Genomic DNA, 12,700 nt, shown 5'->3' with positions numbered 1-12,700 from the left:
CTATCCTAAAACATGATTGGGAACCCATATCTAAAGCTAAGTTAGGGGTATACAACTCAAGGTATAAGGAAGAGGAGGAAGAAACCAATGTTTGCAGGGAACCTGGATGACTTTAAAATAAGTTTTGAAGTGTCTGGCTGAAGACGGTAAACTTAGTACTTCCGTGAGGCAACCCGATAAATGTCTAACTGAAGACAATAAACATAGCGCTTCTGGGGGGAAAATTCATAGTTTTTCGTCTTTTATTTTTTCCATAGAATGTTTGGAGTAGGTTAAGTGGGTTGAGTGTCTGTTGTGTAGGATTTAGTGTAATCTGGGAGTGCGACAACGCACAATGACCATCATGTACAAGGGTGATCTGGTCGAATCCTTGCACCGTTATTAGATTGGGAGATACTGAGAGGGTCGACCAAGTCCGCAACTAGCATTGATCATGGTGCGACTTGGTCAAGAAACATTAAGAAGTTTTTTAAATTTTGCTCAATCTCGACTCTACATCTCCCGCTTTTTCATTACAGCTTGGGTGAGCATAGTCGCCCCCTTCTTGCATGTGCTACTAAAGCAATATGTAGCCCCACTGCACCCCCTCACAATGTCTTCTCTGTCTAATTCATCTTTGGCATCCTCCCATGCGTCATCTTAGCTTGCTGCCAAGAGGTGAAAACTTCAAGCGATGTCACGGCAGGGGTCGGCCCTATGACCAGAGAGTTCATCGTGGGGAGTAACACCACCATTCATGCACCAGACCTCTATTTTTCTTCATGAGGTATGGTTTCCCTACCCCCTACCATTCCACCACTTCCAGCTGACCATGCCATATATCCCACCATCAGAGGTTCCTGATCCTTCTATAATGGGGCCTCTGGTTCCGAGGCCTGACCCACAACCATTACCATACCCCTTTCAGTCATATTAGTCGTAGTAGGCTTGCCAAGGCTTAGGTCTTTAACTACCAAAAAAAATTTTTATAAACCTAACTATCCCAAGTTCATTAGAAAGTAGGTAAGTTAGGTATCGATCCAAGGGGACATGAAGCACAGTTAGTAAACCACTTCAAAGTTAGTTTATAATGGCCTTGTTATTAAAAATAAGTAAAAGGTGATATTTTGCAATGGTGGTTGTTTCTAACTACTACAAAGTGACGAAATAAAAGTGAGTAAATTTATACTACTGGAAAGCAAGTAAACTTACGAGTTACCCTATCCTACAAAGCAATACTGTGGTCCAAATCAGACGCTGGATGTCATGCCTTTACCTACGTTCATCCAGACATCCATAGAAGTACTAACCTGAGCGGGCCAAAGCAAGAAAGGGGCGATCGAGGGCACATGGAAGCAAGGATATGCCAACTGTTCGAAGCATGGTCGGGAATCGAAGTATACCTTGTCTCAATGATGAATGAACACGTCCGCGACTTCATAGCTAACTATTTCCCTCTGACTGATACATAGAAGTGCTTATCCATATTTGCAATCCTTCATTGAACACACAATAGGTAAATGGAAAGTAGTAAATGAAAGCATGTAAATGAAAGCAAGAGTAAAAAGATCATCCCTTTATTATTTAGAATGTCAATAACTAACACGAAGAATTACAAGAGGAGTGATCGTGTAATATACACGGATAGCACATGAACACTGCCGGTAGCCACAGGCCAACGAACACTTCATGCACACACCGAAATAGGAATTGAAAACTATGCTACTCCTAATCTAACTTGGCTCTCAATGACATCTTAAGTCTATCACTAACCTAAGAGAGACCAAAGAGGAACCCAGAACTCGTGTTCATAGCAAATATTTATAGGCTCTTAGGTTTACAAAGTTTGTTTTGTAATTTAGGAAAGTTTGCAGAAGATCTCGTGTGGCAGATCATCACTGTCGACCAATTTGCTCCTCTGTCATTCTCGTGCGCGCCTTGGTCAAGACTCGCAGGAAGTCATGGTTTTGAATCTCCAGTGCCTTCGACTTCATTGCACCTCAGGGCCTTGATGGTCGAGTTGATGGTCAAGACTTGCAGTATCTCGATCTTTGAGAAATCTTAGTATCTCGACATAGTTGCCTCTGAAGGTCTCTTGGTCAAACACTTCGTCAAAACTCTCGGTACTTCTCAATTTTAGTTCTACCTCATCATATTGACATGGTCAGCCCAGTAGGTCGCTTGGTCGAGCACTTGGTTGAACCTTGTCGCAATTCTATCTCAGTATGAACCTTGGAGTATGCAATGGAAAACTAAGTCGCCCCCATGGTTTGCTAGTCGCGCCACATGGTCGAGCATTATTTTCGTGTCCATTTATACTTTGTAGCCTCTGGAGCTTGGCTAAACATTTGTATTCGAGCTTTGAGTCCTCCAAATTCTCCTTGGCTTCTTGTAATGCCTAACTCCATTGTTTTAACGTGTTTTTCCTGAAAATCCAAACAAACCTTACATATCTCTGAATAATGATAAATTTGGGTCAATATATAATAAAATGAGGATAAGCATAGGTAAATGAGGGTCTAAAATCATATATTTTAGGAATTCATCACAAACCCCAACTTACACTTTGTTAGTCCTTGAGCAAAGCAAAATCTAAAAAAACTACCAAATCCTACCTATATCCTTTTTCGCGGGAAACACGATTGCATTTACCATATGTAATAATGCTTTAAACCCCTAGGTTGATCCTAGTGGATGAGTTCTAGTCTCGTGAGGGTTTCTAGGGCGATTCCCATAAACACCTGCTCAGTGAATATAGAAAATATTTTCATATAACAAGAACCTTACCATTTCACATACAAAGATATGACCCAGTCACATGTAGACCTGTTCATTATTGATTCCATTATACACACTTCACAACAATTCATTCATGTAGGTCTCAACACCACATAGTAATGACACTAAAGATAAAGCTCTTAGGGGATCAACAGAAATTTTGATTCGGTACTAATATTACTATGTAGATTCCAGCATTGCTAGATTACATCACAAGTATGCGCAAGGTGCATGATCTATCATGCTCATGGTATCTTTGGACACCTACGGAATAGTTTTCTTGACTCAAGCTTACTAATATGCCCTCAGAATAGAAAACACTCAAGGAAAGGGGTTCACTCTCATATGTGAGGGAGAATATATGATCAAACATCCCATATGTTTTTAAGAACGAACGTTAAGTATGGAGTGGACTAGACTCCTATGGATAGGATCCCTCCTATGCTAAGGTCCTTCACCTTAGCATATTCTCACTTACTTGCCATACTCAATTGAGACCACCACAGATCGATCCTTTCATAGACTTGATATAAACACTACAGATGCATTGGTCAACTTAAAGCTTTCTGGTATTTGTAAGAATCATGGTGTCGTGTCCTTAGTTTGCCATTTTTATTGCATCTAAAGTAGTTGTTTTTTTTTTTTATTTTTTAGTAGCTTCTGCTCCTTCTTTCCTTTGACTTTCATTTATTGGTAGGTTGGGACAATTATTACACCCTTGGTTATCTTCATACCGTCAGTAAGAAATTCAGCTTGGAAGGGATCTCTAAGATGGCTCGATTTTCATATTTTGAGTAAACTATAAGACCTAAGTTTATATCTTCACGCTTGATGTCACCTCTAGGCTAGCAATTGCAAGAATAAAGGCTAGTTTGACAAAGTGATCCAAATAAAAGTAAAGTTGAGTTTTATAAACTTAGAGTTTGATGTCAAAAACTCGAGCAATGAATGAATGGCCCAATAGTACCTCACAAGGTGTCATAATCGCCACAGTTGTTCTTTCAATGCTTTCAAGGCACCCTAAGTGTTAAAGATCTCATGTAAGTGTGTTTTTAAGCCTTATGAAGTTCCATCGAATACAAGATTTCACACAACAATATTAACACAACTGAGTCACTAATCGATCCTTCTGGAGCAGCATGATAGTTCATTGGGCCATTTAATGTGAAACCATGCACAAGTGACTACTTTGTTAGTGAGCATAATAGAGTCAAATAAAAATGGGCCAAGGCATATAGGTCTTAGTTATATAGGTGTATGTAAAAAGGGTAAACTAGTTGTTATCATGTTATGAAGCATGTACTATTCATTGAGAAAAATTTTAAATGTCTCTAAAAATTGGGAAAAGTGTCCTTTAGTTTGTCATCCTTTAGTGTGCCTGAATGTGCCATGCAATGTATTACCTCCTATCCCCAACTTCGAACCTCAGTGTCCTCACTGAAGTGGTGAAAGAAAATAGGACCTCAATAAAGGATAATACAGAGCAAGTGACTAAGAAGAACCAACAGTGCACCGAAAGAAAAATTAATAACTAGACTAACATACATGCAAATACACTGTAGCACACGAAGGAACCTGAAGCACCATGATGGTTGCCATTAATGAGCAAAAATAGTATTACAGAGCATAAGAGGCTTTGCAGATATGGACAAGGTAAAAAGATCATGGTGTGCTAAATGAAAAAGGGGGGGGGGGAACCAAAAATATGTGTTGCACGAGGATAGTACATGAAGTATGTAGTAAGGAGGCCTAGCCACTGTCATTGTCAGAGTCAGAGTCAGTGACTAGGAGACGGCTGGCGACAGAACTACCAGGGTTGTCACACATTATAATGGTCGTAATGATCTTGCCTAGTGCTTCCACTAATGTGTCCCAGATAACCAGTCCCAGAGTCATCGATGGTATATTGGCTGGTAGTAGGTGGGATGTCAGATGTGATTGCGGGGCAGGTGACCATGCACTTCATGTTCTCCTCTGGTGCTAACTCTAGCTAGAAGTCGAGTGAGAGGATTGGCCGAGTTCCATTTTTGTCTTCCTAGAACGGAGCTGCATTATCATGAGTGATATGGGATGAAGGGAAATGACGTTGGTATGAGCTGGGTAACGAGCCCTTAGATCAGAGGTAGAAGACTTAGTGGTGGTAGAGGGTGTTGTAGTGACTAAGGCTAGGAGTCGCACAACGAGGTCGACTAAGAGACACGAGGGCAGGAATAGAAAAAAAATCAAGTGTGAACAGGGTCTTAAATGGGTTTGACTTTTTCGACCAGGTCACACCCATTCCTATGCTCGTCGCCCCAGTAGCTAAACCCCCAACTTATCCTAAAACACACACTAACTAATTTGAAATCTAGCTCATCTATGGGAAATAATCTAAAAACCTAAAAGAAAGGAAAAACTTTTGGGTTGCCTCCCAGAATCCCTAAGTTTACCGACTTCAGTTAGACACATTGAAGTTCAAGGCAGGTATGTTAGGTCACAAAAATATATGTTCTCGACTAGTCCCTCTATGACGCCCTCTATGTATGGTTTTAAGGGTTGACCATTGAACTTAAAATGTGTATTATTCGTAGGGTCCTATATCTCAACTACCCCATGAGAGAACACCTAGGTTACAACATAGGGGCCCTGCCAGTGGGAGCGTAGTTTTCCTAGAAACAATTTCAATGCCAAATTGAAAAGCCATACTTTTTGTTGTGGCACAAAGGATTTCACCACTATGTGTCTGTCATGAAAAGTTTTCATACTATCTTTGTATGTCTTGGCACTTTCATAGGAAGAATTGCGGAGTTCATCCAACTTATTGAGTTGCAGGTGACGATGAGTTCCTACAGCATCCATATCAAAATTGAATTTCTTAATAGCCCAATATGCCCTATGTACTCAACCGGCAAGTGACATGCTTTTCCATACACCAAGCGATATAAGGACATACCGATGGGAGTCTTGTATGCTGTCCTATATGCCCAAAGAGCGCTATCTAACTGAGACGACCAATCCTGTCTATATGGTCGCACAAGTTTTTCCAAAATAGTTTCGATATGTTGCTTAGACACTTCCACTTGACCACTGCTTTGGGGATGGTATGGTGTGGCGACTTTGTGTGTGATGGAGTACTTCCAGAGGAGTGTTGAAAAATAACGATTGATAAAATGTTCACCTCTATCACTATGATGGCTCGAGGACAACCAAACCTATTAAAAAGGTTTTTCAGAAAATATACAACCACATGGTGGTCATTTGTTTTGGTTGCGGTTGCCTTGATCCACTTGGAGACGTAATCTACCTCTACAAGAATGTTTAGATATCCCTGAGCTAGGATGAAAGGGCTCTTAAAGTCGATTCCCCATACATCAAAGAGTTCTACTACCAGAATGGGACTTAAGGGCATCATATCATGCCAGGAGATGTTTTCCGTTTGCAGGCATCGTGAACATGCTTGACAAAAATCATTAGCGTCTCTAAAAAGTGTAGGCTAGAGAAATCCACTCTTAAGTACTTTGGCCACCATCCTTTTCCCACTGAAATGGCCACCGCATTCTAAAGTATGTCAAAACTTAAGAATACTATGTTGCTCACATTCGAGGACACACCACCTATTGATTGAGTCCAGGCCTATTCTGAAGAGGTTTGGATATTCCCATATGTACTGGCACACCTGTGATAAAAATCTATTCCTTCTTTATTGCATCCATTCATGGGGAATTACTCTTGTGGCTATGTAGTTTGCAATGGTTGCAAACCATGGAGGTTGGGAAGAGACTACAAAGAGTTGTTCATTAGGAAAGGAATCTTGTACTGGAGATGAATTAGTGGAGCCCTCAACTAAGATGCGGGATAAATGGTCTGTAACATGATTTTTTGTGCCCTTTGAAATTAGGAATAGCTTCCCAAGAGGTGGGGGGGGGGGTGAATTGGCTTTTAAAACTTTCTTTAAACTTCTTTTAAGAATCCTCAACTTCTTTAAATGCTTAACCAATTCTTTAACTTGTTTATTTAATTTCACCAATCACACAACAACTTAATCTCTTTAATCAACCACACAACTAATAAAACATTCAAACAATTAATCACAATCTCCAAACCAACACAATCACAATTTATTTATCAAATATAAGTTCACTGCAGTATTGTTAGATTGATGAAATTATTCAAGATTCAGTACTATTGGAACACAAATGCTATCCAATCAATCTCAAGATTTATACCATTCAATCACAATATATCTTTTGTTGTCAGCCCTGGATATGAAATTGTAAGCCCTGTAGTTGAATTATAATTTATACTTCGCTGATATAGATTTTCTTATTCAGTATGTTTTTCAACAACACATTCACACTCTTCCCAAATACTTAGAATTCAAATAAACTTTCTGTTAATCTATCTCTGGGTGTTTAACCAAGTAACGTAGTCCCATATTGTTTATGCAAAGAATGGTTAAACCAACGTACTCCCTTTCAGATTCCGAAACCCAAATCAAAATCAAACTTAAAGTTTACTTGATTTTCCAAATATACGTAATTTATATGATTTTCAAATTTAAACCATCCACACAATTTAAATATGCACTGAAAAAAAAAAAAGTAGGGAAAGAGAGAGTGAGACGAAGATTTTTACGAGGTTCGGCTTCAACACAGCCTACATCCTTGCCTTTGGAAAAACAGCCACAGGATTCGCTAAACCTGTTCTGTTGATGGGTGGAACAAACCATTACAATACTCCTTGGTTAATGCTAGAGCCCGCCTTCTCCAAACGATATTTCCTTCGTTCGGTCACTTCTTACATAGGCTAGAGCCCTCCTCTCTAAGCAATATCCCCTTGCTTTGCCAATGATCCAAACACCTTGGAACGTCAATGAACTACAAGAAACACAAGATAAAATCTACGTACAAGTATACTCTCACAAAGAGCAAGTTAGTACAATTTCAGCTCAATATACTTCAATGTAAAATATCAATATGAAATAGAATGAAGCTCAAGTGTAGAAATCACCAAAATTCTTCTTAGATGAGGATTAGCAGTACGAATTCAGAGAAGGAAGGATTAGAACTTCATAATATCTCAACAAAAGAATTTTTTAATGAGTGAGCAAGAGAACTTTGGAAGAACAAGAGTGTTTTTAGCTTCTCAAACTAGATTTTTCAATTCTTAGATGAGTTTTGATTTGGAAAACCATGTATTTATAGGAAATTAGACTTGTTTCCATGTTGCTAAAGCTTCCTTGGAGAGTTTCCCAAGTTGTTAGAAAATTTGGAGCTCAAACGTCTATTATTTAAAATATTAAATTTTAAAAAATCTGCCCGTTAAACAGTGTTCAGATGACTGAAGAGTCGAGTTCAGTCATCTAAAGTTCCTGAGACCCTTTAAAAAATGAACTGGACATAGGGTCAGATGACTGAAGATAGGGTTCAGATGACCGAAGTGGTTCTGTGTGCTCTTCAGTCAGCTGAAGTGCCTCTTGTGAACAGTGTTCGATTGGTTGACAACTATGACCCCACTTCGGTATGTTGCTCATAACGTTTTCTGTATGACTCCAACTTAGGTGTTATTGATTTCAAACGAAAGCTAAGAGAAAATACGACAACATTCATGTTGAATACATTTTAAAATAAGGAGTTTTAGATAGAGAAAAATACACCTCAATGCGGATGTATAAAAACTGATTGCATTTGGAAAAACTCTTTTTGGTGTTTTTCATTCCAAAAATGATTCTAACCTTTTTAAAATAATTTTTTACCTTATAAAAAGATTTTCCTAGTATGTTAAAAGGTATCTAGGTCCAAGAAGTTAACCTAAGAGCTTCAAAATATTTCAAACGATATTTTAAACAATAAAGCACTTACATGAGACTTCTAAGACATTAACATTCTAAACGGTCAAGTCTTCATGCTTTGTCCTTGGATTGAGTCCATCTTTTCTTCAAGCTTTCATATTCTTCGAGCTTTATCACTTTACCTTTCTTTGGTTCTTTTGAATTTAATATTACTTGGCTTTCAACAACTCATTCATGTCCTCATATTCTTCTAGGTTTAATATATCATCTTTAAATCCATGCTTTGACTTTTTTAAGATTCATTTGATCCTTGTGAGCAATTTGACCTTGCTTTCTCATATATGGGCCTTGAGACAACATTACTCACACAAATATGTTAAAATCCACTTGTTTGTTAGCATCAAAACAAGATAACAAGATTTTAAGCCTTGTAAGGCCAACAATCTCCCCCTTTTTTATGATGACAAACAAGGAGTAAAAATTTGAGTAAGCATTAAAAAGGCTCCCCTTTCAATAAGCTTCATCTTAATAAAATCAATATTAATTTCATGAATCATGCTCCTCACTTTCTTTTGGTTTTACAAGCTTTTTCAATCAATATTAAATACTTACATACTTCTTTTGAATAGATATAATGTTCATGCTCAATTATTCTCAATTTTTGCTTGACAAATTCTCCCCCTTTTGACATCAATCAAAAAGAAAGAAATGATTTAAATTCAAATACAAATCATTTTAAGCATATCAATAACCATGTATTCCAAACATATGTACACACTCAAGTTATTGTTTTTCAATATGGCATGGGTAGTGTGTAGCTCACAGCATTTATTCAAGATACCAGCTGATATTAATTTGATAGTTTTTATGATACCAATTTAAAATTTAAAATTTAATTCATGATATCAATTGATTAATGATTCATGACACTCCCCCTGAATTCAATACATTCAGTTTTGTTATTAATTTTGCTTTTATCATCCCATGTAAAATATTGAATCATATCATGTATCAAATATCAATATCATGCGAAGATCATCAATGTCACATCATGCTCATAAATAATTTGACTTTGTGATACCAAGTGAGCTTTTAGATTTGATATCTATTGAAATTTTTAACATGTGAAACCAAAAATACTTTATAGATACCAAAGCTCAATATCACATAATGTATAGTTCATGGATACCAATATAACCACTATATCTTTCATAGCTCATAGATAAAGAGCAGTATGTTTATCCATTTGATTCATTTAAAATCATGCATGTTCAAGAATTATCCTTATTTCAAAAATTTATGCTTAAGCTTAATAATCTCATTCTCAATTTTCAACACAGTGATTCATACTTTTCAATATAAATCAAGTCAAGTTAATTAATACACATGTATCATATAGCATATCAACACATCACATGTAGGCAAGTAAGCATGTAGCATGTAAGATCAAGGTGCTTATATAATAAGCTTAGATTTGATATTTTCTTTATATTTTCTTAAGTTAAGCCTTGTAAAAAGTCATCCTATGATTTTGGCCAACAATGCCATTTTCTATTTTATATATGCGTGTAATCATTATTTCATTTTTGGTACCCATATTTTCTTGGTTCCGGAGGATTTTTCAAGGGAGGTTTCTTTTATTTTCCATACTTGTTTGGTTTTAACACCTTTCCTCTTAAACGAACATTCAAACTTTATATGCCCATTTTTCTTGCATTGATAGCATATGGTGTTTGTATAGGCATTAGAAGATGTGCAAGTATAGTCTTTGGATTCTTTCGAGAAATATCCCATGTAAGAATTCTTTTTCTTTTAAATTTCAATTCCATTGAAACCATTGCCTTCTTTATTTAGAGACATTCTTTGTAAGCCAATCATTTTATCAAGGTTTTCCTTTCCTTTTGTGAAGTTGTAAATAATTTTATCCTTATCTTTGATTTGATTCTTGAGATCATTTAACTCTATGTCTTTCTTGTTATCAACCTTCTTTAATGATTTCTCTAATTCTAGAGATAATTTTCTGATTCTATCCTCTAGTTCAGAGATATACATATCTTTCTCATATATGGTAGAGGATAGGGATCGAAGGTTTTCTATCATTGTTTATTCTTGCTTTCTAGTTTCTTGATTTTCAAGTTGTTTTCTTTTTCAGCAAGATTTTTGGATTCTATTTCTTTCATTGTTGATTCATACTTATGTTCTAATTTCTTGACTTTTCAGTCTTTATCTCTTTCAGCATTCTTTAGGAATTCTAACTTTTTTATTAAACTTTCATTCTTATTCTTCAATGAGGTGTTTTGTTTATTTGCTTTCATTAGCATCTTATGTACTTTGAATAGATCATTTTGAAGTTCATCCTAAGATGGCATACCCTCATCACTTGATTCATCACTGGAAGAATTATTTGAAGATTTAGTTGAGGAGCTTTCTTCATTATCCGATGCCATAAAGCACGTGTAAGTAACCTCTTGGTCACTTATTTCATTCTACGAACTACTTGTACTATCCCAAGTAGTGGCTTTCATGGCCTTCTTGTTATTCTTTTTAGACTCTTTCTTTAATAGTGGGCATTCTGTTTTTATATGTCCAATTTCATAGCAATTATAGCAAGTAGGGGTTTTATCTTTAGATTTCTTGGTACCAATATCTTTTTCATCTGATTTGGAGTCTTGGTTTCTTCTTTTGAATTTGTTTCTCTTTTTAAGGAATTTTTCTAGCTTTTTAGATATAAAGGTTGCTTCATCTTCATCCATCTTTTCACTACTAGGGTTTTCTTTTGAGGCTTTGAAGGCTATTGTTTCTTGGGCTTTGGTTTTCCCACTCTTTTCATTCATTTCCATTTCATATGTGAGAAGAGAACCTATAAGCTCATCTAAAGATGTGTTTTTTAGATTTCTACCTTCCGTGATGGCAGTAGCCTTTGGTTCCCACATGGAAGGAAGGCCTCTTAGAATTTTTCTTATCATCTCATAAGTAGTATAAGATTTTCCTAGTGCATTTAGGGAATTGATTATGTGAGTGAACCTAGTAAACATATTTGTAATTGATTCTTCCGGGTTCATCTTAAAGGCTTCATACTCGTTTGTGAGCATATCAACCCTATTATCCCTAACGTCTGTTGTTCCTTCATGAGTAACTTCTAGCTTATCCCATATTTCTTTAGCTGATTTACAAGCCATTACTTGATTAAATTCTTTAGCACCCAATGCACAATATAAAGCATTTATAGCACTTGAATTTGTTTGGAGCATTTTATAATCTTGATCGGTAATACCTTTCTTCACTTTTGGGATTTGCTTTCCATCTACTATCTTAGTGGGAATTTGATCTCCATCTATAACAACTTCCCATACTTTCCAATTCATCGTTTGGAGATAGATTTGCATTCTCTTTTTCCAAAAAAGTGTAGCTCAAACCACAAAAGATAGGAGGCCTAGTTGAAGATTGTCCCTCTCCAAAGGAAGCTACGCCTAAGTTAGCCATTAAAATTTGTTTACAACTACTTGTTAGGATTTATTATAACCCCGCTTTGATACCAATTGAAATTAGGAATAGCTTCCCAAGAGGGGGGGGGGTGAATTGGCTTTTAAAACTTTCTTTTAACTTCTTTTAAGAATCCTTAACTTCTTTAAATGCTTAACCAATTCTTTAACTTGTTTGTTTAATTTCACCAATCGCACAACAACTTAATCTCTTTAATCAACCACGCAGCTAATAAAACATTCAAACAATTAATCACAATCTCCAACCCAACACAACCACAATTTATTTATCAAATATAAGTTCACTGTAGCATTGTTAAATTGATGAAATCATTAAAGATTTAGCACTATTGGAACACAAACACTATCCAATCAATCTCAAGATTTATACCATTCAATCACAATATATCTTTTGTTGTCAGCCCTGGATATGAAATTGTAAGCCCTGTAGTTGAATTATAATTTATACTTCGCTGATATCGATTTGCTTCTTCAATATGTTTTTCAACAACACATTCACACTCTTCCCAAATACTTAGAATTCAAATAAACTTTTTGTTAATCTATGTTTGGGTGTTTAACCAAGTAACATACTCCCGTATGGTTTTCACAAAGAATGGTTCAACCAACGTACTCCCTTTCAGTTTTTGCAACTCAAATCAAAATCAAACTTAAAGTTTACTTGATTTCC

This window comes from Malania oleifera, chromosome 1 (assembly GCF_029873635.1).
Source record: "Malania oleifera isolate guangnan ecotype guangnan chromosome 1, ASM2987363v1, whole genome shotgun sequence".
NCBI classification, from domain to species: Eukaryota; Viridiplantae; Streptophyta; class Magnoliopsida; order Santalales; family Ximeniaceae; genus Malania; species Malania oleifera.
Note: the sequence above shows the minus strand (reverse complement) of the source record.